Below are 21859 nucleotides of genomic sequence, written 5' to 3'. Positions count from 1 at the left end.
TATAGGCTCATTGCTCTGGAAAAGTCAAAGAAGAAAGAAAGCAATCACAAATTCCCAGGATTCCATGGCTACGTCAGCTGTCCACGTGCTCTCACGAAACGCAAAAAGTTCACTTTTTGGCTCGTTGGTCTAGGGGTATGATTCTCGCTTAGGGTGCGAGAGGTCCGGGGTTCAAATCCCGGGTGAGCCCTCCTCCCTTAAGAAACCTATACGGAAAGCTTGATGGTTAACTTTGGGTACCTTCCTTCATCTCAAAAGCGTCTCTCTTTGCTCTCCCAAATTGTTAATTAAGAGTGCTGATAACAATTGCAAAAATGTCCTGTCTTACTATATTGTTTGGAGCTGTAGCAGTTGGCTCTCCTTTCACTCAACATGAGTGAAGTTATTGAGGACATAGACTGAACATCCCCAAAATTAAAGCCACTGACAGTTAAGTGAAAAACTCTTCTTTTCTTTTACAATGCAATTTTTAGCCAGACAAACCGTTATCCCAGCTTTTACTTGGAGTTTACGTTGACCCTCCACAAGTTTACACTCACAGCTGGGATTTGTAGTGTTACAGATTGATTTACACATACTTTTGGCAACTAATCTCCACTTTAGAATAAGAGAACTTTGAAATAAAAAAAAATGGAAGCAACACTGACATTGAGTGAGCTGAACTGAAAGTTGTAGGATGTTTCTATTCGATGATCGAACGTACCTTCCGAGGGTATCTTTTTGCTATCTGTGGCCCGCGGCACTCGTATGAAGTCTAAAGTTGCAAATCTTGGCTCGTTGGTCTAGGGGTATGATTCTCGCTTCGGGTGCGGGAGGTCCCGGGTTCAAATCCCGGACGAGCCCTTCCCTGGTTTACTGGCCTTGTGTCTTCCCTTTGCTGTGAAATCAGAGAAGAATTGAATCAATGACTATAACATTGAATGCATTTGGAATCAAAACCCCAAATATGGCAATACAGCTCAAACCTCCACCACTCATTCCGAAGTTGCTTCAAGACCTTCTTAAATTAATTTCTTATCTGGATTTTGAAAGACAGATCCACACATGTCAGTAATCCTGTATCATGGAAGCACACCCTCTGCAGTATTATCTAAAGCAGTTTTGGTATTTGTACTATAAATCCAGATTGAAACGCTTCAAGTCAATGGTAGAGAAATGGAGATATAGACCTGTTCTGTCTTAAAGTTGGGCTTCTTGATAAAATGTGATGTGAGTTGGTGGAACCTGGCGGTGAGTATTGGCTCATTGGTCTCAGGTGTTTTTGTGGGCTGTTCAGTGTATGTGCCTAATAACTTCACTCATGTTGAGTGAAGGGAGAGCCAACTCCAAACAATATAGGCTCATTGCTCTGGAAAAGTCAAAGAAGAAAGAAAGCAATCACAAATTCCCAGGATTCCATGGCTACGTCAGCTGTCCGCGTGCTCTCACGAAACGCAAAAAGTCCACCTTTTGGCTCGTTGGTCTAGGGGTATGATTCTCGCTTAGGGTGCGAGAGGTCTCGGGTTCAAATCCCGGACGAACCCTTTCCTGGTTTACTGGCCTTGTGTCTTCCCTTTGCTGTGAAATCAGAGAAGAATTGAATCAATGACTATAACATTCAATGCATTTGGAATCAAAACCCCAAATATGGCAATACAGCTCAAACCTCCACCACTCATTCCGAAGTTGCTTCAAGACCTTCTTAAATTAATTTCTTATCTGGAATTTGAAAGACAGATCCACACATGTCAGTAATCCTGTATCATGGAAGCACACCCTCTGCAGTATTATCTAAAGCAGTTTTGGTATTTGTACTAAAAATCCAGATTGAAACGCTTCAAGTCAATGGTAGAGAAATGGAGATATAGACCTGTTCTGTCTTAAAGTTGGGCTTCTTGATAAAATGTGATGTGAGTTGGTGGAACCTGGCGGTGAGTATTGGCTCATTGGTCTCAGGAGTTTTTGTGGGCTGTTCAGGGTATGTACCTAATAACTTCACTCACGTTGAGTGAAGGGAGAGCCAACTCCAAACAATATAGGCTCATTACTCTGGAAAAGTCAAAGAAGAAAGAAAGCAATCACAAATTCCCAGGATTCCATGGCTACGTCAGCTGTCCGCGCGCTCTCACGAAACGCAAAAAGGCAACCTTTTGGCTCGTTGGTCTACGGGTATGATTGTCGCTTTGGGTGCGAGCGGTCCCGGGTTCAAATCCCGGACGAGCCCTTTCCTGGTTTACTGGCCTTGTGTCTTTCCTTTGCTGTGAAATCAGAGAAGGATTGAATCAATGACTATAACATTCAATGCATTTGGAATCAAAACCCCAAATATGGCAATACAGCTCAAACCTCCACCACTCATTCCGAAGTTGCTTCAAGACCTTCTTAAATAAATTTCTTATCTGGAATTTGAAAGACAGATCCACGCAAGTCAGTAATCCTGTATCATGGAAGCACACCCTCTGCAGTATTATCTAAAGCAGTTTTGGTATTTGTACTATAAATCCAGATTGAAACGCTTCAAGTCAATGGTAGAGAAATGGAGATATAGACGTGTTCTGTCTTAAAGTTGGGCTTCTTGATAAAATGTGATGTGAGTTGGTGGAACCTGGCGATGAGTATTGGCTCATTGGTCTCAAGAGTTTTTTTGGGCTGTTCAGGGTATGTGCCTAATAACTTCACTCACGTTGAGTGAAGGGAGAGCCAACTCCAAACAATATAGGCTCATTGCTCTGGAAAAGTCAAAGAAGAAAGAAAGCAATCACAAATTCCCAGGATTCCATGGCTACGTCAGCTGTCCGCGTGCTCTCACGAAACGCAAAAAGTCCACCTTTTGGCTCGTTGGTCTAGGGGTATGATTCTCGCTTAGGGTGCGAGAGGTCCCGGGTTCAAATCCCGGGCGAGCCCTCCTCCTTTAAGAAACCTATACGGAAAGCTTGATGGTTAACTTTGGGTAAATTCCTTCATCTCAAATGCGTCTCTCTTTGCTCTCCCAAATTGTTAATTAAGAGTGCTGATAACAATTGCAAAAATGTCCTGTCTTACTATATTGTTTGGAGCTGTAGCAGTTGGCTCTCCTTTCACTCAACATGAGTGAAGTTATTGAGGACATAGACTGAACATCCCCAACATTAAAGCCACTGACAGTTAAGTGAACAACTCTTCTTTTCTTTTACAATGCAATTTTTAGCTAGACAAACCGTTATCCCAGCTTTTACTTGGAGTTTACGTTGACCCTCCACAAGTTTACACTCACAGCTGGGATTTGTAGTGTTACTAATTGATTTACACATACTTTTGGCAACTAATCTCCACTTGAGAATAAGAGAACTTTGAAATAAAAAAAAATGGAAGCAACACTGACATTGAGTGAGCTGAACTGAAAGTTGTAGGATGTTTCTATTCGATGATCGAACGTACCTTCCGAGGGTATCTTTTTGCTATCTGTGGCCCGCGGCACTCGTATGAAGTCTAAAGTTGCAAATCTTGGCTCGTTGTTCTAGGGGTATGATTCTCGCTTTGGGTGCGAGAGGTCCCGGGTTCAAATCCCGGACGAGCCCTTTCCTGGTTTACTGGCCTTGTGTCTTTCCTTTGCTGTGAAATCAGAGAAGGATTGAATCAATGACTATAACATTCAATGCATTTGGAATCAAAACCTCAAATATGGCAATACAGCTCAAACCCCCACCACTCATTCCGAAGTTGCTTCAAGACCTTCTTAAATTAATTTCTTATCTGGAATTTGAAAGACAGATCCACACATGTCAGTAATCCTGTATCATGGAAGCACACCCTCTGCAGTATTATCTAAAGCATTTTTGGTATTTGTACTATAAATCCAGATTGAAACGCTTCAAGTCAATGGTAGAGAAATGGAGATATAGACCTGTTCTGTCTTAAAGTTGGGCTTCTTGATAAAATGTGATGTGAATTGGTGGAACCTGGCGGTGAGTATTGGCTCATTGGTCTCAGGAGTTTTTGTGGGCTGTTCACGGTATGTGCCTAATAACTTCACTCATGTTGAGTGAAGGGAGAGCCAACTCCAAACAATATAGGCTCATTACTCTGGAAAAGTCAAAGAAGAAAGAAAGCAATCACAAATTCCCAGGATTCCATGGCTACGTCAGCTGTCCGCGCGCTCTCACGAAACGCAAAAAGGCCACCTTTTGGCTTGTTGGTCTAGGGGTATGATTCTCGCTTTGGGTGTGAGAGGTCCCGGGTTCAAATCCCGGACGAGCCCTTTCCTGGTTTACTGGCCTTGTGTCTTTCCTTTGCTGTGAAATCAGAGAAGGATTGAATCAATGACTATAACATTCAATGCATTTGGAATCAAAACCTCAAATATGGCAATACAGCTCAAACCTCCACCACTCATTCCGAAGTTGCTTCAAGACCTTCTTAAATTAATTTCTTATCTGGAATTTGAAAGACAGATCCACACATGTCAGTAATCCTGTATCATGGAAGCACACCCTCTGCAGTATTATCTAAAGCAGTTTTGGTATTTGTACTATAAATCCAGATTGAAACGCTTCAAGTCAATGGTAGAGAAATGGAGATATAGACCTGTTCTGTCTTAAAGTTGGGCTTCTTGATAAAATGTGATGTGAGTTGGTGGAACCTGGCGGTGAGTATTGGCTCATTGGTCTCAAGAGTTTTTGTGGGCTGTTCAGGGTATGTGCCTAATAACTTCACTCATGTTGAGTGAAGGGAGAGCCAACTCCAAACAATATAGGCTCATTACTCTGGAAAAGTCAAAGAAGAAAGAAAGCAATCACAAATTCCCAGGATTCCATGTCTACGTCAGCTGTCCGGGCGCTCTCACGAAACGCAAAAAGGAAACCTTTTGGCTCGTTGGTCTAGGGGTATGATTCTCGCTTTGGGTGCGAGAGGTCCCGGGTTCAAATCCCGGACGAACCCTTTCCTGGTTTACTGGCCTTGTATCTTTCCTTTGCTGTGAAATCAGAGAAGGATTGAATCAATGACTATAACATTCAATGCATTTGGAATCAAAACCCCAAATATGGCAATACAGCTCAAACCTCCACCACTCATTCCGAAGTTGCTTCAAGACCTTCTTAAATTAATTTCTTATCTGGAATTTGAAAGACAGATCCACGCATGTCAGTAATCCTGTATCATGGAAGCACACCCTCTGCAGTATTATCTAAAGCAGTTTTGGTATTTGTTCTATAAATCCTGATTGAAACGCTTCAAGTCAATGGTAGAGAAATGGAGATATAGACCTGTTCTGTCTTAAAGTTGGGCTTCTTGATAAAATGTGATGTGAGTTGGTGGAACCTGGCGGTGAGTATTGGCTCATTGGTCTCAGGTGTTTTTGTGGGCTGTTCAGTGTATGTGCCTAATAACTTCACTCATGTTGAGTGAAGGGAGAGCCAACTCCAAACAATATAGGCTCATTGCTCTGGAAAAGTCAAAGAAGAAAGAAAGCAATCACAAATTCCCAGGATTCCATGGCTACGTCAGCTGTCCGCGTGCTCTCACGAAACGCAAAAAGTCCACCTTTTGGCTCGTTGGTCTAGGGGTATGATTCTCGCTTAGGGTGCGAGAGGTCCCGGGTTCAAATCCCGGGCGAGCCCTCCTCCTTTAAGAAACCTATACGGAAAGCTTGATGGTTAACTTTGGGTAAATTCCTTCATCTCAAATGCGTCTCTCTTTGCTCTCCCAAATTGTTAATTAAGAGTGCTGATAACAATTGCAAAAATGTCCTGTCTTACTATATTGTTTGGAGCTGTAGCAGTTGGCTCTCCTTTCACTCAACATGAGTGAAGTTATTGAGGACATAGACTGAACATCCCCAACATTAAAGCCACTGACAGTTAAGTGAACAACTCTTCTTTTCTTTTACAATGCAATTTTTAGCTAGACAAACCGTTATCCCAGCTTTTACTTGGAGTTTACGTTGACCCTCCACAAGTTTACACTCACAGCTGGGATTTGTAGTGTTACTAATTGATTTACACATACTTTTGGCAACTAATCTCCACTTTAGAATAAGAGAACTTTGAAATAAAAAAAATTGGAAGCAACACTGACATTGAGTGAGCTGAACTGAAAGTTGTAGGATGTTTCTATTCGATGATCGAACGTACCTTCCGAGGGTATCTTTTTGCTATCTGTGGCCCGCGGCACTCGTATGAAGTCTAAATTTGCAAATCTTGGCTCGTTGGTCTAGGGGTATGATTCTCGCTTCGGGTGCGGGAGGTCCCGGGTTCAAATCCCGGACGAGCCCTTCCGGGTTTACTGGCCTTGTGTCTTCCCGTTGCTGTGAAATCAGAGAAGAATTGAATCAATGACTATAACATTGAATGCATTTGGAATCAAAACCCCAAATATGGCAATACAGCTCAAACCTCCACCACTCATTCCGAAGTTGCTTCAAGACCTTCTTAAATTAATTTCTTATCTGGAATTTGAAAGACAGATCCACACATGTCAGTAATCCTGTATCATGGAAGCACACCCTCTGCAGTATTATCTAAAGCAGTTTTGGTATTTGTACTATAAATCCAGATTGAAACGCTACAAGTCAATGGTAGAGAAATGGAGATATAGACCTGTTCTGTCTTAAAGTTGGGCTTCTTGATAAAATGTGATGTGAGTTGGTGGAACCTGGCGGTGAGTATTGGCTCATTGGTCTCAGGAGTTTTTGTGGGCTGTTCACGGTATGTGCCTAATAACTTCACTCATGTTGAGTGAAGGGAGAGCCAACTCCAAACAATATAGGCTCATTACTCTGGAAAAGTCAAAGAAGAAAGAAAGCAATCACAAATTCCCAGGATTCCATGGCTACGTCAGCTGTCCGCGTGCTCTCACGAAACGCAAAAAGTCCACCTTTTGGCTCGTTGGTCTAGGGGTATGAGTCTCGCTTAGGGTGCGAGAGGTCCCGGGTTCAAATCCCGGACGAGCCCTTTCCTGGTTTACTGGCCTTGTGTCTTTCCTTTGCTGTGAAATCAGAGAAGGATTGAATCAATGACTATAACATTCAATGCATTTGGAATCAAAACCTCAAATATGGCAATACAGCTCAAACCTCCACCACTCATTCCGAAGTTGCTTCAAGACCTTCTTAAATTAATTTCTTATCTGGAATTTGAAAGACAGATCCACACATGTCAGTAATCCTGTATCATGGAAGCACACCCTCTGCAGTATTATCTAAAGCAGTTTTGGTATTTGTACTATAAATCCAGATTGAAACGCTACAAGTCAATGGTAGAGAAATGGAGATATAGACCTGTTCTGTCTTAAAGTTGGGCTTCTTGATAAAATGTGATGTGAGTTGGTGGAACCTGGCGGTGAGTATTGGCTCATTGGTCTCAGGAGTTTTTGTGGGCTGTTCACGGTATGTGCCTAATAACTTCACTCATGTTGAGTGAAGGGAGAGCCAACTCCAAACAATATAGGCTCATTACTCTGGAAAAGTCAAAGAAGAAAGAAAGCAATCACAAATTCCCAGGATTCCATGGCTACGTCAGCTGTCCGCGCGCTCTCACGAAACGCAAAAAGGCCACCTTTTGGCTCGTTGGTCTAGGGGTATGATTCTCGCTTTGGGTGCGAGAGGTCCCGGGTTCAAATCCCGGACTAACCCTTTCCTGGTTTACTGGCCTTGTATCTTTCCTTTGCTGTGAAATCAGAGAAGGATTGAATCAATGACTATAAAATTCAATGCATTTGGAATCAAAACCCCAAATATGGCAATACAGCTCAAACCTCCACCACTCATTCCGAAGTTGCTTCAAGACCTTCTTAAATTAATTTCTTATCTGGAATTTGAAAGACAGATCCACACATGTCAGTAATCCTGTATCATGGAAGCACACCCTCTGCAGTATTATCTAAAGCAGTTTTGGTATTTGTTCTATAAATCCTGATTGAAACGCTTCAAGTCAATGGTAGAGAAATGGAGATATAGACCTGTTCTGTCTTAAAGTTGGGCTTCTTGATAAAATGTGATGTGAGTTGGTGGAACCTGGCGGTGAGTATTGGCTCATTGGTCTCAGGTGTTTTTGTGGGCTGTTCAGTGTATGTGCCTAATAACTTCACTCATGTTGAGTGAAGGGAGAGCCAACTCCAAACAATATAGGCTCATTGCTCTGGAAAAGTCAAAGAAGAAAGAAAGCAATCACAAATTCACAGGATTCCATGGCTACGTCAGCTGTCCGCGTGCTCTCACGAAACGCAAAAAGTCCACTTTTTGGCTCGTTGGTCTAGGGGTATGATTCTCGCTTAGGGTGCGAGAGGTCCCGGGTTCAAATCCCGGGCGAGCCCTCCTCCCTTAAGAAACCTATACGGAAAGCTTGATGGTTAACTTTGGGTACCTTCCTTCATCTCAAAAGCGTCTCTCTTTGCTCTCCCAAATTGTTAATTAAGAGTGCTGATAACAATTGCAAAAATGTCCTGTCTTACTATATTGTTTGGAGCTGTAGCAGTTGGCTCTCCTTTCACTCAACATGAGTGAAGTTATTGAGGACATAGACTGAACATCCCCAAAATTAAAGCCACTGACAGTTAAGTGAACAACTCTTCTTTTCTTTTACAATGCAATTTTTAGCTAGACAAACCGTTATCCCAGCTTTTACTTGGAGTTTACGTTGACCCTCCACAAGTTTACACTCACAGCTGGGATTTGTAGTGTTACTAATTGATTTACACATACTTTTGGCAACTAATATCCACTTGAGAATAAGAGAACTTTGAAATAAAAAAAAATGGAAGCAACACTGACATTGAGTGAGCTGAACTGAAAGTTGTAGGATGTTTCTATTCGATGATCGAACGTACCTTCCGAGGGTATCTTTTTGCTATCTGTGGCCCGCGGCACTCGTATGAAGTCTAAAGTTGCAAATCTTGGCTCGTTGTTCTAGGGGTATGATTCTCGCTTTGGGTGCGAGAGGTCCCGGGTTCAAATCCCGGACGAGCCCTTTCCTGGTTTACTGGCCTTGTGTCTTTCCTTTGCTGTGAAATCAGAGAAGGATTGAATCAATGACTATAACATTCAATGCATTTGGAATCAAAACCTCAAATATGGCAATACAGCTCAAACCCCCACCACTCATTCCGAAGTTGCTTCAAGACCTTCTTAAATTAATTTCTTATCTGGAATTTGAAAGACAGATCCACACATGTCAGTAATCCTGTATCATGGAAGCACACCCTCTGCAGTATTATCTAAAGCATTTTTGGTATTTGTACTATAAATCCAGATTGAAACGCTTCAAGTCAATGGTAGAGAAATGGAGATATAGACCTGTTCTGTCTTAAAGTTGGGCTTCTTGATAAAATGTGATGTGAATTGGTGGAACCTGGCGGTGAGTATTGGCTCATTGGTCTCAGGAGTTTTTGTGGGCTGTTCACGGTATGTGCCTAATAACTTCACTCATGTTGAGTGAAGGGAGAGCCAACTCCAAACAATATAGGCTCATTACTCTGGAAAAGTCAAAGAAGAAAGAAAGCAATCACAAATTCCCAGGATTCCATGGCTACGTCAGCTGTCCGCGCGCTCTCACGAAACGCAAAAAGGCCACCTTTTGGCTTGTTGGTCTAGGGGTATGATTCTCGCTTTGGGTGTGAGAGGTCCCGGGTTCAAATCCCGGACGAGCCCTTTCCTGGTTTACTGGCCTTGTGTCTTTCCTTTGCTGTGAAATCAGAGAAGGATTGAATCAATGACTATAACATTCAATGCATTTGGAATCAAAACCTCAAATATGGCAATACAGCTCAAACCTCCACCACTCATTCCGAAGTTGCTTCAAGACCTTCTTAAATTAATTTCTTATCTGGAATTTGAAAGACAGATCCACACATGTCAGTAATCCTGTATCATGGAAGCACACCCTCTGCAGTATTATCTAAAGCAGTTTTGGTATTTGTACTATAAATCCAGATTGAAACGCTTCAAGTCAATGGTAGAGAAATGGAGATATAGACCTGTTCTGTCTTAAAGTTGGGCTTCTTGATAAAATGTGATGTGAGTTGGTGGAACCTGGCGGTGAGTATTGGCTCATTGGTCTCAAGAGTTTTTGTGGGCTGTTCAGGGTATGTGCCTAATAACTTCACTCACGTTGAGTGAAGGGAGAGCCAACTCCAAACAATATAGGCTCATTACTCTGGAAAAGTCAAAGAAGAAAGAAAGCAATCACAAATTCCCAGGATTCCATGTCTACGTCAGCTGTCCGGGCGCTCTCACGAAACGCAAAAAGGAAATCTTTTGGCTCGTTGGTCTAGGGGTATGATTCTCGCTTTGGGTGCGAGAGGTCCCGGGTTCAAATCCCGGACGAACCCTTTCCTGGTTTACTGGCCTTGTGTCTTTCCTTTGCTGTGAAATCAGAGAAGGATTGAATCAATGACTATAACATTCAATGCATTTGGAATCAAAACCCCAAATATGGCAATACAGCTCAAACCTCCACCACTCATTCCGAAGTTGCTTCAAGACCTTCTTAAATTAATTTCTTATCTGGAATTTGAAAGACAGATCCACGCATGTCAGTAATCCTGTATCATGGAAGCACACCCTCTGCAGTATTATCTAAAGCAGTTTTGGTATTTGTTCTATAAATCCTGATTGAAACGCTTCAAGTCAATGGTAGAGAAATGGAGATATAGACCTGTTCTGTCTTAAAGTTGGGCTTCTTGATAAAATGTGATGTGAGTTGGTGGAACCTGGCGGTGAGTATTGGCTCATTGGTCTCAGGTGTTTTTGTGGGCTGTTCAGTGTATGTGCCTAATAACTTCACTCATGTTGAGTGAAGGGAGAGCCAACTCCAAACAATATAGGCTCATTGCTCTGGAAAAGTCAAAGAAGAAAGAAAGCAATCACAAATTCCCAGGATTCCATGGCTACGTCAGCTGTCCGCGTGCTCTCACGAAACGCAAAAAGTCCACCTTTTGGCTCGTTGGTCTAGGGGTATGATTCTCGCTTAGGGTGCGAGAGGTCCTGGGTTCAAATCCCGGGCGAGCCCTCCTCCTTTAAGAAACCTATACGGAAAGCTTGATGGTTAACTTTGGGTAAATTCCTTCATCTCAAATGCGTCTCTCTTTGCTCTCCCAAATTGTTAATTAAGAGTGCTGATAACAATTGCAAAAATGTCCTGTCTTACTATATTGTTTGGAGCTGTAGCAGTTGGCTCTCCTTTCACTCAACATGAGTGAAGTTATTGAGGACATAGACTGAACATCCCCAACATTAAAGCCACTGACAGTTAAGTGAACAACTCTTCTTTTCTTTTACAATGCAATTTTTAGCTAGACAAACCGTTATCCCAGCTTTTACTTGGAGTTTACGTTGACCCTCCACAAGTTTACACTCACAGCTGGGATTTGTAGTGTTACTAATTGATTTACACATACTTTTGGCAACTAATCTCCACTTTAGAATAAGAGAACTTTGAAATAAAAAAAATTGGAAGCAACACTGACATTGAGTGAGCTGAACTGAAAGTTGTAGGATGTTTCTATTCGATGATCGAACGTACCTTCTGAGGGTATCTTTTTGCTATCTGTGGCCCGCGGCACTCGTATGAAGTCTAAATTTGCAAATCTTGGCTCGTTGGTCTAGGGGTATGATTCTCGCTTCGGGTGCGGGAGGTCCCGGGTTCAAATCCCGGACGAGCCCTTCCGGGTTTACTGGCCTTGTGTCTTCCCTTTGCTGTGAAATCAGAGAAGAATTGAATCAATGACTATAACATTGAATGCATTTGGAATCAAAACCCCAAATATGGCAATACAGCTCAAACCTCCACCACTCATTCCAAAGTTGCTTCAAGACCTTCTTAAATTAATTTCTTATCTGGAATTTGAAAGACAGATCCACACATGTCAGTAATCCTGTATCATGGAAGCACACCCTCTGCAGTATTATCTAAAGCAGTTTTGGTATTTGTACTATAAATCCAGATTGAAACGCTACAAGTCAATGGTAGAGAAATGGAGATATAGACCTGTTCTGTCTTAAAGTTGGGCTTCTTGATAAAATGTGATGTGAATTGGTGGAACCTGGCGGTGAGTATTGGCTCATTGGTCTCAGGAGTTTTTGTGGGCTGTTCACGGTATGTGCCTAATAACTTCACTCATGTTGAGTGAAGGGAGAGCCAACTCCAAACAATATAGGCTCATTACTCTGGAAAAGTCAAAGAAGAAAGAAAGCAATCACAAATTCCCAGGATTCCATGGCTACGTCAGCTGTCCGCGTGCTCTCACGAAACGCAAAAAGTCCACCTTTTGGCTCGTTGGTCTAGGGGTATGAGTCTCGCTTAGGGTGCGAGAGGTCCCGGGTTCAAATCCCGGACGAGCCCTTTCCTGGTTTACTGGCCTTGTGTCTTTCCTTTGCTGTGAAATCAGAGAAGGATTGAATCAATGACTATAACATTCAATGCATTTGGAATCAAAACCTCAAATATGGCAATACAGCTCAAACCTCCACCACTCATTCCGAAGTTGCTTCAAGACCTTCTTAAATTAATTTCTTATCTGGAATTTGAAAGACAGATCCACACATGTCAGTAATCCTGTATCATGGAAGCACACCCTCTGCAGTATTATCTAAAGCAGTTTTGGTATTTGTACTATAAATCCAGATTGAAACGCTTCAAGTCAATGGTAGAGAAATGGAGATATAGACCTGTTCTGTCTTAAAGTTGGGCTTCTTGATAAAATGTGATGTGAGTTGGTGGAACCTGGCGGTGAGTATTGGCTCATTGGTCTCAGGAGTTTTTGTGGGCTGTTCAGTGTATGTGCCTAATAACTTCACTCATGTTGAGTGAAGGGAGAGCCAACTCCAAACAATATAGGCTCATTACTCTGGAAAAGTCAAAGAAGAAAGAAAGCAATCACAAATTCCCAGGATTCCATGGCTACGTCAGCTGTCCGCGCGCTCTCACGAAACGCAAAAAGGCCACCTTTTGGCTCGTTGGTCTAGGGGTATGATTCTCGCTTTGGGTGCGAGAGGTCCCGGGTTCAAATCCCGGACTAACCCTTTCCTGGTTTACTGGCCTTGTATCTTTCCTTTGCTGTGAAATCAGAGAAGGATTGAATCAATGACTATAAAATTCAATGCATTTGGAATCAAAACCCCAAATATGGTAATACAGCTCAAACCTCCACCACTCATTCCGAAGTTGCTTCAAGACCTTCTTAAATTAATTTCTTATCTGGAATTTGAAAGACAGATCCACACATGTCAGTAATCCTGTATCATGGAAGCACACCCTCTGCAGTATTATCTAAAGCAGTTTTGGTATTTGTTCTATAAATCCTGATTGAAACGCTTCAAGTCAATGGTAGAGAAATGGAGATATAGACCTGTTCTGTCTTAAAGTTGGGCTTCTTGATAAAATGTGATGTGAGTTGGTGGAACCTGGCGGTGAGTATTGGCTCATTGGTCTCAGGTGTTTTTGTGGGCTGTTCAGTGTATGTGCCTAATAACTTCACTCATGTTGAGTGAAGGGAGAGCCAACTCCAAACAATATAGGCTCATTGCTCTGGAAAAGTCAAAGAAGAAAGAAAGCAATCACAAATTCCCAGGATTCCATGGCTACGTAAGCTGTCCGCGTGCTCTCACGAAACGCAAAAAGTCCAGGTTTTGGCTCGTTGGTCTAGGGGTATGATTCTCGCTTAGGGTGCGAGAGGTCCCGGGTTCAAATCCCGGGCGAGCCCTCCTCCCTTAAGAAACCTATACGGAAAGCTTGATGGTTAACTTTGGGTACCTTCCTTCATCTCAAAAGCGTCTCTCTTTGCTCTCCCAAATTGTTAATTAAGAGTGCTGATAACAATTGCAAAAATGTCCTGTCTTACTATATTGTTTGGAGCTGTAGCAGTTGGCTCTCCTTTCACTCAACATGAGTGAAGTTATTGAGGACATAGACTGAACATCCCCAAAATTAAAGCCACTGACAGTTAAGTGAACAACTCTACTTTTCTTTTACAATGCAATTTTTAGCTAGACAAACCGTTATCCCAGCTTTTACTTGGAGTTTACGTTGACCCTTCACAAGTTTACACTATCAGCTGGGATTTGTAGTGTTACAGATTGATTTACACATACTTTTGGCAACTAATCTCCACTTTAGAATAAGAGAACTTTGAAATAAAAAAAGAATGGAAGCAACACTGACATTGAGTGAGCTGAACTGAAAGTTGTAGGATGTTTCTATTCGATGATCGAACGTACCTTCCGAGGGTATCTTTTTGCTATCTGTGGCCCGCGGCACTCGTATGAAGTCTAAAGTTGCAAATCTTGGCTCGTTGGTCTAGGGGTGTGATTCTCGCTTCGGGTGCGGGAGGTCCCGGGTTCAAATCCCGGACGAGCCCTTCCCTGGTTTACTGGCCTTGTGTCTTCCCTTTGCTGTGAAATCAGAGAAGAATTGAATCAATGACTATAACATTGAATGCATTTGGAATCAAAACCCCAAATATGGCAATACAGCTCAAACCTCCACCACTCATTCCGAAGTTGCTTCAAGACCTTCTTAAATTAATTTCTTATCTGGAATTTGAAAGACAGATCCACACATGTCAGTAATCCTGTATCATGGAAGCACACCCTCTGCAGTATTATCTAAAGCAGTTTTGGTATTTGTACTATAAATCCAGATTGAAACGCTTCAAGTCAATGGTAGAGAAATGGAGATATAGACCTGTTCTGTCTTAAAGTTGGGCTTCTTGATAAAATGTGATGTGAGTTGGTGGAACCTGGCGGTGAGTATTGGCTCATTGGTCTCAGGAGTTTTTGTGGGCTGTTCAGGGTATGTGCCTAATAACTTCACTCACGTTGAGTGAAGGGAGAGCCAACTCCAAACAATATAGGCTCATTGCTCTGGAAAAGTCAAAGAAGAAAGAAAGCAATCACAAATTCCCAGGATTCCATGGCTACGTCAGCTGTCCGCGTGCTCTCACGAAACGCAAAAAGTTCACTTTTTGGCTCGTTGGTCTAGGGGTATGATTCTCGCTTAGGGTGCGAGAGGTCCCGGGTTCAAATCCCGGGCGAGCCCTCCTCCCTTAAGAAACCTATACGGAAAGCTTGATGGTTAACTTTGGGTACCTTCCTTCATCTCAAAAGCGTCTCTCTTTGCTCTCCCAAATTGTTAATTAAGAGTGCTGATAACAATTGCAAAAATGTCCTGTCTTACTATATTGTTTGGAGCTGTAGCAGTTGGCTCTCCTTTCACTCAACATGAGTGAAGTTATTGAGGACATAGACTGAACATCCCCAAAATTAAATTCACTGACAGTTAAGTGAAAAACTCTTCTTTTCTTTTACAATGCAATTTTTAGCCAGACAAACCGTTATCCCAGCTTTTACTTGGAGTTTACGTTGACCCTCCACAAGTTTACACTCACAGCTGGGATTTGTAGTGTTACAGATTGATTTACACATACTTTTGGCAACTAATCTCCACTTTAGAATAAGAGAACTTTGAAATAAAAAAAAATGGAAGCAACACTGACATTGAGTGAGCTGAACTGAAAGTTGTAGGATGTTTCTATTCGATGATCGAACGTACCTTCCGAGGGTATCTTTTTGCTATCTGTGGCCCGCGGCACTCGTATGAAGTCTAAAGTTGCAAATCTTGGCTCGTTGGTCTAGGGGTATGATTCTCGCTTCGGGTGCGGGAGGTCCTGGGTTCAAATCCCGGACGAGCCCTTCCCTGGTTTACTGGCCTTGTGTCTTCCCTTTGCTGTGAAATCAGAGAAGAATTGAATCAATGACTATAACATTGAATGCATTTGGAATCAAAACCCCAAATATGGCAATACAGCTCAAACCTCCACCACTCATTCCGAAGTTGCTTCAAGACCTTCTTAAATTAATTTCTTATCTGGAATTTGAAAGACAGATCCACACATGTCAGTAATCCTGTATCATGGAAGCACACCCTCTGCAGTATTATCTAAAGCAGTTTTGGTATTTGTACTATAAATCCAGATTGAAACGCTTCAAGTCAATGGTAGAGAAATGGAGATATAGACCTGTTCTGTCTTAAAGTTGGGCTTCTTGATAAAATGTGATGTGAGTTGGTGGAACCTGGCGGTGAGTATTGGCTCATTGGTCTCAGGTGTTTTTGTGGGCTGTTCAGTGTATGTGCCTAATAACTTCACTCATGTTGAGTGAAGGGAGAGCCAACTCCAAACAATATAGGCTCATTGCTCAGGAAAAGTCAAAGAAGAAAGAAAGCAATCACAAATTCACAGGATTCCATGGCTACGTCAGCTGTCCGCTTGCTCTCACGAAACGCAAAAAGTCCACTTTTTGGCTCGTTGGTCTAGGGGTATGATTCTCGCTTAGGGTGCGAGAGGTCCCGGGTTCAAATCCCGGGCGAGCCCTCCTCCCTTAAGAAACCTATACGGAAAGCTTGATGGTTAACTTTGGGTACCTTCCTTCATCTCAAAAGCGTCTCTCTTTGCTCTCCCAAATTGTTAATTAAGAGTGCTGATAACAATTGCAAAAATGTCCTGTCTTACTATATTGTTTGGAGCTGTAGCAGTTGGCTCTCCTTTCACTCAACATGAGTGAAGTTATTGAGGACATAGACTGAACATCCCCAAAATTAAAGCCACTGACAGTTAAGTGAACAACTCTACTTTTCTTTTACAATGCAATTTTTAGCTAGACAAACCGTTATCCCAGCTTTTACTTGGAGTTTACGTTGACCCTCCACAAGTTTACACTCACAGCTGGGATTTGTAGTGTTACAGATTGATTTACACATACTTTTGGCAACTAATCTCCACTTTAGAATAAGAGAACTTTGAAATAAAAAAAAATGGAAGCAACACTGACATTGAGTGAGCTGAACTGAAAGTTGTAGGATGTTTCTATTCGATGATCGAACGTACCTTCCGAGGGTATCTTTTTGCTATCTGTGGCCCGCGGCACTCGTATGAAGTCTAAAGTTGCAAATCTTGGCTCGTTGGTCTAGGGGTATGATTCTCGCTTCGGGTGCGGGAGGTCCCGGGTTCAAATCCTGGACGAGCCCTTCCGGGTTTACTGGCCTTGTGTCTTCCCTTTGCTGTGAAATCAGAGAAGAATTGAATCAATGACTATAACATTGAATGCATTTGGAATCAAAACCCCAAATATGGCAATACAGCTCAAACCTCCACCACTCATTCCGAAGTTGCTTCAAGACCTTCTTAAATTAATTTCTTATCTGGAATTTGAAAGACAGATCCACACATGTCAGTAATCCTGTATCATGGAAGCACACCCTCTGCAGTATTATCTAAAGCAGTTTTGGTATTTGTACTATAAATCCAGATTGAAACGCTACAAGTCAATGGTAGAGAAATGGAGATATAGACCTGTTCTGTCTTAAAGTTGGGCTTCTTGATAAAATGTGATGTGAGTTGGTGGAACCTGGCGGTGAGTATTGGCTCATTGGTCTCAGGAGTTTTTGTGGGCTGTTCAGTGTATGTGCCTAATAACTTCACTCATGTTGAGTGAAGGGAGAGCCAACTCCAAACAATATAAGCTCATTACTCTGGAAAAGTCAAAGAAGAAAGAAAGCAATCACAAATTCCCAGGATTCCATGGCTACGTCAGCTGTCCGCGTGCTCTCACGAAACGCAAAAAGTCCACCTTTTGGCTCGTTGGTCTAGGGGTATGATTCTCGCTTAGGGTGCGAGAGGTCCCGGGTTCAAATCCCGGACGAGCCCTTTCCTGGTTTACTGGCCTTGTGTCTTTCCTTTGCTGTGAAATCAGAGAAGGATTGAATCAATGACTATAACATTCAATGCATTTGGAATCAAAACCTCAAATATGGCAATACAGCTCAAACCTCCACCACTCATTCCGAAGTTGCTTCAAGACCTTCTTAAATTAATTTCTTATCTGGAATTTGAAAGACAGATCCACACATGTCAGTAATCCTGTATCATGGAAGCACACCCTCTGCAGTATTATCTAAAGCAGTTTTGGTATTTGTACTATAAATCCAGATTGAAACGCTTCAAGTCAATGGTAGAGAAATGGAGATATAGACCTGTTCTGTCTTAAAGTTGGGCTTCTTGATAAAATGTGATGTGAGTTGGTGGAACCTGGCGGTGAGTATTGGCTCATTGGTCTCAGGAGTTTTTGTGGGCTGTTCACGGTATGTGCCTAATAACTTCACTCATGTTGAGTGAAGGGAGAGCCAACTCCAAACAATATAGGCTCATTACTCTGGAAAAGTCAAAGAAGAAAGAAAGCAATCACAAATTCCCAGGATTCCATGGCTACGTCAGCTGTCCGCGCGCTCTCACGAAACGCAAAAAGGCCACCTTTTGGCTCGTTGGTCTAGGGGTATGATTCTCGCTTTGGGTGCGAGAGGTCCCGGGTTCAAATCCCAGACTAACCCTTTCCTGGTTTACTGGCCTTGTATCTTTCCTTTGCTGTGAAATCAGAGAAGGATTGAATCAATGACTATAAAATTCAATGCATTTGGAATCAAAACCCCAAATATGGCAATACAGCTCAAACCTCCACCACTCATTCCGAAGTTGCTTCAAGACCTTCTTAAATTAATTTCTTATCTGGAATTTGAAAGACAGATCCACACATGTCAGTAATCCTGTATCATGGAAGCACACCCTCTGCAGTGTTATCTAAAGCAGTTTTGGTATTTGTTCTATAAATCCTGATTGAAACGCTTCAAGTCAATGGTAGAGAAATGGAGATATAGACCTGTTCTGTCTTAAAGTTGGGCTTCTTGATAAAATGTGATGTGAGTTGGTGGAACCTGGCGGTGAGTATTGGCTCATTGGTCTCAGGTGTTTTTGTGGGCTGTTCAGTGTATGTGCCTAATAACTTCACTCATGTTGAGTGAAGGGAGAGCCAACTCCAAACAATATAGGCTCATTGCTCTGGAAAAGTCAAAGAAGAAAGAAAGCAATCACAAATTCACAGGATTCCATGGCTACGTAAGCTGTCCGCGTGCTCTCACGAAACGCAAAAAGTCCAGCTTTTGGCTCGTTGGTCTAGGGGTATGATTCTCGCTTAGGGTGCGAGAGGTCCCGGGTTCAAATCCCGGGCGAGCCCTCCTCCCTTAAGAAACCTATACGGAAAGCTTGATGGTTAACTTTGGGTACCTTCCTTCATCTCAAAAGCGTCTCTCTTTGCTCTCCCAAATTGTTAATTAAGAGTGCTGATAACAATTGCAAAAATGTCCTGTCTTACTATATTGTTTGGAGCTGTAGCAGTTGGCTCTCCTTTCACTCAACATGAGTGAAGTTATTGAGGACATAGACTGAACATCCCCAAAATTAATGCCACTGACAGTTAAGTGAAAAACTATTCTTTTCTTTTACAATGCAATTTTTAGCCAGACAAACCGTTATCCCAGCTTTTACTTGGAGTTTACGTTGACCCTCCACAAGTTTACACTCACAGCTGGGATTTGTAGTGTTACAGATTGATTTACACATACTTTTGGCAACTAATCTCCACTTTAGAATAAGAGAACTTTGAAATAAAAAAAAATGGAAGCAACACTGACATTGAGTGAGCTGAACTGAAAGTTGTAGGATGTTTCTATTCGATGATCGAACGTACCTTCCGAGGGTATCTTTTTGCTATCTGTGGCCCGCGGCACTCGTATGAAGTCTAAAGTTGCAAATCTTGGCTCGTTGGTCTAGGGGTATGATTCTCACTTCGGGTGCGGGAGGTCCCGGGTTCAAATCCCGGACGAGCCCTTCCCTGGTTTACTGGCCTTGTGTCTTCCCTTTGCTGTGAAATCAGAGAAGAATTGAATCAATGACTATAACATTGAATGCATTTGGAATCAAAACCCCAAATATGGCAATACAGCTCAAACCTCCACCACTCATTCCGAAGTTGCTTCAAGACCTTCTTAAATTAATTTCTTATCTGGAATTTGAAAGACAGATCCACACATGTCAGTAATCCTGTATCATGGAAGCACACCCTCTGCAGTATTATCTAAAGCAGTTTTGGTATTTGTACTATAAATCCAGATTGAAACGCTTCAAGTCAATGGTAGAGAAATGGAGATATAGACCTGTTCTGTCTTAAAGTTGGGCTTCTTGATAAAATGTGATGTGAGTTGGTGGAACCTGGCGGTGAGTATTGGCTCATTGGTCTCAGGTGTTTTTGTGGGCTGTTCAGTGTATGTGCCTAATAACTTCACTCATGTTGAGTGAAGGGAGAGCCAACTCCAAACAATATAGGCTCATTGCTCAGGAAAAGTCAAAGAAGAAAGAAAGCAATCACAAATTCACAGGATTCCATGGCTACGTCAGCTGTCCGCGTGCTCTCACGAAACGCAAAAAGTCCACTTTTTGGCTCGTTGGTCTAGGGGTATGATTCTCGCTTAGGGTGCGAGAGGTCCCGGGTTCAAATCCCGGGCGAGCCCTCCTCCCTTAAGAAACCTATACGGAAAGCTTGATGGTTAACTTTGGGTACCTTCCTTCATCTCAAAAGCGTCTCTCTTTGCTCTCCCAAATTGTTAATTAAGAGTGCTGATAACAATTGCAAAAATGTCCTGTCTTACTATATTGTTTGGAGCTGTAGCAGTTGGCTCTCCTTTCACTCAACATGAGTGATTTTATTGAGGACATAGACTGAACATCCCCAAAATTAAATTCACTGACAGTTAAGTGAAAAACTCTTCTTTTCTTTTACAATGCAATTTTTAGCCAGACAAACCGTTATCCCAGCTTTTACTTGGAGTTTACGTTGACCCTCCACAAGTTTACACTCACAGCTGGGATTTGTAGTGTTACAGATTGATTTACACATACTTTTGGCAACTAATCTCCACTTTAGAATAAGAGAACTTTGAAATAAAAAAAAATGGAAGCAACACTGACATTGAGTGAGCTGAACTGAAAGTTGTAGGATGTTTCTATTCGATGATCGAACGTACCTTCCGAGGGTATCTTTTTGCTATCTGTGGCCCGCGGCACTCGTATGAAGTCTAAAGTTGCAAATCTTGGCTCGTTGGTCTAGGGGTATGATTCTCGCTTCGGGTGCGGGAGGTCCTGGGTTCAAATCCCGGACGAGCCCTTCCCTGGTTTACTGGCCTTGTGTCTTCCCTTTGCTGTGAAATCAGAGAAGAATTGAATCAATGACTATAACATTGAATGCATTTGGAATCAAAACCCCAAATATGGCAATACAGCTCAAACCTCCACCACTCATTCCGAAGTTGCTTCAAGACCTTCTTAAATTAATTTCTTATCTGGAATTTGAAAGACAGATCCACACATGTCAGTAATCCTGTATCATGGAAGCACACCCTCTGCAGTATTATCTAAAGCAGTTTTGGTATTTGTACTATAAATCCAGATTGAAACGCTTCAAGTCAATGGTAGAGAAATGGAGATATAGACCTGTTCTGTCTTAAAGTTGGGCTTCTTGATAAAATGTGATGTGAGTTGGTGGAACCTGGCGGTGAGTATTGGCTCATTGGTCTCAGGTGTTTTTGTGGGCTGTTCAGTGTATGTGCCTAATAACTTCACTCATGTTGAGTGAAGGGAGAGCCAACTCCAAACAATATAGGCTCATTGCTCAGGAAAAGTCAAAGAAGAAAGAAAGCAATCACAAATTCACAGGATTCCATGGCTACGTCAGCTGTCCGCTTGCTCTCACGAAACGCAAAAAGTCCACTTTTTGGCTCGTTGGTCTAGGGGTATGATTCTCGCTTAGGGTGCGAGAGGTCCCGGGTTCAAATCCCGGGCGAGCCCTCCTCCCTTAAGAAACCTATACGGAAAGCTTGATGGTTAACTTTGGGTACCTTCCTTCATCTCAAAAGCGTCTCTCTTTGCTCTCCCAAATTGTTAATTAAGAGCGCTGATAACAATTGCAAAAATGTCCTGTCTTACTATATTGTTTGGAGCTGTAGCAGTTGGCTCTCCTTTCACTCAA

The 21859-nt window shown here is 42.3% G+C and overlaps 28 non-coding genes across 28 annotated transcripts; all 28 read left to right on the top strand.

Annotated features, from left to right (window-relative positions):
• Positions 1 to 771: 771 nt before the first annotated feature.
• trnap-cgg (transfer RNA proline (anticodon CGG)) lies at positions 772 to 843 on the top strand. Its single transcript has one exon. It is a non-coding gene; the product is annotated as a tRNA-Pro (tRNA).
• A 608-nt stretch (positions 844 to 1451) lies between these two features.
• trnap-agg (transfer RNA proline (anticodon AGG)) lies at positions 1452 to 1523 on the top strand. The gene has a single exon. It is a non-coding gene; the product is annotated as a tRNA-Pro (tRNA).
• A 1288-nt stretch (positions 1524 to 2811) lies between these two features.
• trnap-agg (transfer RNA proline (anticodon AGG)) lies at positions 2812 to 2883 on the top strand. Its single transcript has one exon. It is a non-coding gene; the product is annotated as a tRNA-Pro (tRNA).
• A 581-nt stretch (positions 2884 to 3464) lies between these two features.
• Positions 3465 to 3536, top strand: trnap-ugg (transfer RNA proline (anticodon UGG)). Its single transcript has one exon. It is a non-coding gene; the product is annotated as a tRNA-Pro (tRNA).
• A 608-nt stretch (positions 3537 to 4144) lies between these two features.
• On the top strand, positions 4145 to 4216 carry trnap-ugg (transfer RNA proline (anticodon UGG)). Its single transcript has one exon. It is a non-coding gene; the product is annotated as a tRNA-Pro (tRNA).
• Positions 4217 to 4824: 608 nt separating this feature from the next.
• Positions 4825 to 4896, top strand: trnap-ugg (transfer RNA proline (anticodon UGG)). The gene has a single exon. It is a non-coding gene; the product is annotated as a tRNA-Pro (tRNA).
• A 608-nt stretch (positions 4897 to 5504) lies between these two features.
• trnap-agg (transfer RNA proline (anticodon AGG)) lies at positions 5505 to 5576 on the top strand. Its single transcript has one exon. It is a non-coding gene; the product is annotated as a tRNA-Pro (tRNA).
• Positions 5577 to 6157: 581 nt separating this feature from the next.
• Positions 6158 to 6229, top strand: trnap-cgg (transfer RNA proline (anticodon CGG)). Its single transcript has one exon. It is a non-coding gene; the product is annotated as a tRNA-Pro (tRNA).
• Positions 6230 to 6836: 607 nt separating this feature from the next.
• On the top strand, positions 6837 to 6908 carry trnap-agg (transfer RNA proline (anticodon AGG)). The gene has a single exon. It is a non-coding gene; the product is annotated as a tRNA-Pro (tRNA).
• A 1288-nt stretch (positions 6909 to 8196) lies between these two features.
• trnap-agg (transfer RNA proline (anticodon AGG)) lies at positions 8197 to 8268 on the top strand. The gene has a single exon. It is a non-coding gene; the product is annotated as a tRNA-Pro (tRNA).
• Positions 8269 to 8849: 581 nt separating this feature from the next.
• On the top strand, positions 8850 to 8921 carry trnap-ugg (transfer RNA proline (anticodon UGG)). The gene has a single exon. It is a non-coding gene; the product is annotated as a tRNA-Pro (tRNA).
• Positions 8922 to 9529: 608 nt separating this feature from the next.
• On the top strand, positions 9530 to 9601 carry trnap-ugg (transfer RNA proline (anticodon UGG)). The gene has a single exon. It is a non-coding gene; the product is annotated as a tRNA-Pro (tRNA).
• Positions 9602 to 10209: 608 nt separating this feature from the next.
• On the top strand, positions 10210 to 10281 carry trnap-ugg (transfer RNA proline (anticodon UGG)). The gene has a single exon. It is a non-coding gene; the product is annotated as a tRNA-Pro (tRNA).
• Positions 10282 to 10889: 608 nt separating this feature from the next.
• Positions 10890 to 10961, top strand: trnap-agg (transfer RNA proline (anticodon AGG)). The gene has a single exon. It is a non-coding gene; the product is annotated as a tRNA-Pro (tRNA).
• Positions 10962 to 11542: 581 nt separating this feature from the next.
• Positions 11543 to 11614, top strand: trnap-cgg (transfer RNA proline (anticodon CGG)). The gene has a single exon. It is a non-coding gene; the product is annotated as a tRNA-Pro (tRNA).
• Positions 11615 to 12221: 607 nt separating this feature from the next.
• Positions 12222 to 12293, top strand: trnap-agg (transfer RNA proline (anticodon AGG)). The gene has a single exon. It is a non-coding gene; the product is annotated as a tRNA-Pro (tRNA).
• Positions 12294 to 13581: 1288 nt separating this feature from the next.
• trnap-agg (transfer RNA proline (anticodon AGG)) lies at positions 13582 to 13653 on the top strand. Its single transcript has one exon. It is a non-coding gene; the product is annotated as a tRNA-Pro (tRNA).
• A 582-nt stretch (positions 13654 to 14235) lies between these two features.
• Positions 14236 to 14307, top strand: trnap-cgg (transfer RNA proline (anticodon CGG)). The gene has a single exon. It is a non-coding gene; the product is annotated as a tRNA-Pro (tRNA).
• Positions 14308 to 14915: 608 nt separating this feature from the next.
• trnap-agg (transfer RNA proline (anticodon AGG)) lies at positions 14916 to 14987 on the top strand. Its single transcript has one exon. It is a non-coding gene; the product is annotated as a tRNA-Pro (tRNA).
• Positions 14988 to 15568: 581 nt separating this feature from the next.
• trnap-cgg (transfer RNA proline (anticodon CGG)) lies at positions 15569 to 15640 on the top strand. The gene has a single exon. It is a non-coding gene; the product is annotated as a tRNA-Pro (tRNA).
• Positions 15641 to 16248: 608 nt separating this feature from the next.
• trnap-agg (transfer RNA proline (anticodon AGG)) lies at positions 16249 to 16320 on the top strand. Its single transcript has one exon. It is a non-coding gene; the product is annotated as a tRNA-Pro (tRNA).
• Positions 16321 to 16901: 581 nt separating this feature from the next.
• Positions 16902 to 16973, top strand: trnap-cgg (transfer RNA proline (anticodon CGG)). Its single transcript has one exon. It is a non-coding gene; the product is annotated as a tRNA-Pro (tRNA).
• A 607-nt stretch (positions 16974 to 17580) lies between these two features.
• Positions 17581 to 17652, top strand: trnap-agg (transfer RNA proline (anticodon AGG)). The gene has a single exon. It is a non-coding gene; the product is annotated as a tRNA-Pro (tRNA).
• A 1288-nt stretch (positions 17653 to 18940) lies between these two features.
• trnap-agg (transfer RNA proline (anticodon AGG)) lies at positions 18941 to 19012 on the top strand. Its single transcript has one exon. It is a non-coding gene; the product is annotated as a tRNA-Pro (tRNA).
• Positions 19013 to 19593: 581 nt separating this feature from the next.
• On the top strand, positions 19594 to 19665 carry trnap-cgg (transfer RNA proline (anticodon CGG)). The gene has a single exon. It is a non-coding gene; the product is annotated as a tRNA-Pro (tRNA).
• A 608-nt stretch (positions 19666 to 20273) lies between these two features.
• Positions 20274 to 20345, top strand: trnap-agg (transfer RNA proline (anticodon AGG)). The gene has a single exon. It is a non-coding gene; the product is annotated as a tRNA-Pro (tRNA).
• Positions 20346 to 20926: 581 nt separating this feature from the next.
• On the top strand, positions 20927 to 20998 carry trnap-cgg (transfer RNA proline (anticodon CGG)). The gene has a single exon. It is a non-coding gene; the product is annotated as a tRNA-Pro (tRNA).
• Positions 20999 to 21606: 608 nt separating this feature from the next.
• trnap-agg (transfer RNA proline (anticodon AGG)) lies at positions 21607 to 21678 on the top strand. The gene has a single exon. It is a non-coding gene; the product is annotated as a tRNA-Pro (tRNA).
• The last annotated feature ends 181 nt before the right edge of the window (positions 21679 to 21859 follow it).

This window comes from Odontesthes bonariensis, chromosome 9, assembly GCF_027942865.1.
Source record: "Odontesthes bonariensis isolate fOdoBon6 chromosome 9, fOdoBon6.hap1, whole genome shotgun sequence".
Classification (NCBI taxonomy): Eukaryota; Metazoa; Chordata; class Actinopteri; order Atheriniformes; family Atherinopsidae; genus Odontesthes; species Odontesthes bonariensis.
The sequence above is the reverse complement of the archived record's forward strand: the minus strand, read 5'-3'. Positions and strand labels throughout refer to the sequence as shown.